Below are 1,809 nucleotides of genomic sequence, written 5' to 3' on the forward strand. Positions count from 1 at the left end.
CACACACACACGTGTGTGCATGTACGTGCTGGCCTGTGCGTTAGTATGACCTTTCTATTCTGGTCAGGCTAAATACAGACACAGCGCTCTGCTCCTCGCTGCATATTTGGAAGTCATGCTTGCATGTCTCTCACAAACACACGCACACATACACACGCGCATGCAGGCACGCACAGACACGCACACGCATGCACACACACACACACACACACACACACACACACACACACACACACACACACACACACACACACACACACACATTCATACACAAACAGCAACATAATACATCCAGGAGTTTGTCAGTGTGCCAAATATATCAACTCCTCCAACCCACTCCAGCGCTCATCCTCAATGCTGTGATTCAGCCCCTGCTACATCCATCTTGTTGAGACAACACTTAAAACCTGCCTCGATTGTTTCCATATGGACTAGCAGAACAAGGTGCAGATTGGCTGGGGTTTTACGTTTTTTTCTACCCAGGACCTGTGGTGTTAATATGAGTCTCGCAGTAATTATAATATGACAGTTATGACACACTTTACTGACACCAGGAGGCACAATAATGTGTCCGGGCAGTTGCAGACCCTCGAATAATATAATATAGAGTAATTGTGTCCACAGGAAATGCTGATATGAGTCACATTCTAATTTAATCATATGACCCTGCTTCAACCATACTTTCCCAAAGTAATTAAGGCTGCTTTTATTGTGATGTGTCCATGGGCACTTAGAATTCTCCTTTGATCCGATCATCCACTTCCATGGTCCCATACACTTTCAAGACTCACAACCCACGCACACACGCAAACACAGGCACGTACCCATGCACGCACATACACACACACACACACATGAACACACACACAATTTCGGTGATCATAAGCCATAACAAAATATATTTTTCTACTTTTTTGGTCCTCCTAAAATAATCCATGAAATCATTGAGAAGCCGTCTTTCCCAGGATAACCTAAGGTACGGTGAGCCACTGTAATTCAATATAACAGCCCCAAAAAGTTTGTTCTTGAATTTACATAATTGAAGTGCGCTTAAATATTTATCCAAGGGGCAAATGAGTTGGTGTTCTTTTGACTCATCTGGATCTCTGCCCCAGAGATACCAAATTACAGAGTAAGGAAACGTATCTGCATTTATACAATACAGGAGGAAGGGCAGGAAGCAACGTTTCCAAACAAATGGAACTAGTACTATAAACTAATGTGGAGTGTTTGTCTGTAAACATCCAGACATCTCTCACCTTATGTATTACTAGAGATCCGTGAATCAATGGTGCAAGCATTTATTTCTCTGGAGATGTCAGTTTTGGTGCAGTACTATCATGCTACTCAATGTGTTTGGGTTAAAGCACATATTCAGAGTACAAGTATAAGGTCAATGTTGGCAAAAATCACAAAACATGTGGAGAGAGAGGGAAAGAGGGAGGGATTGAGGGACAGAGAGAGGAGAGGGAAAGTGAGAGAGGGAGAAAGAGAAAGAGTGTTCTGACCTTTTGACAATGTGTGACATTTGGAACGGCCACATCCCATTCAGTGTGAATGTTTGTGATATTCGCCCTAGTTCCTGGAGATTAGTAGTGCCTATAGGCAGTCTCTAAAAGCTCTCTAAAGGGGAAGAGGACACTTCTTTGATCACAGCAGGTTTAAAGCTCTCTATATTTCAAACACACTATTTTTCATGGAAACCTAAAGAACTGAGTTAAATTGAATAAGTTGTTTCCCTCCAACATCTATACTAACATACACACAGAGACAGATGCAGACACACTCCGTTGGTAGTGTATAAGAGGG

The sequence above is a fragment of the Micromesistius poutassou genome (genome assembly GCF_964030765.1).
Source record: "Micromesistius poutassou genome assembly, chromosome: 5".
NCBI lineage: Eukaryota > Metazoa > Chordata > Actinopteri > Gadiformes > Gadidae > Micromesistius > Micromesistius poutassou.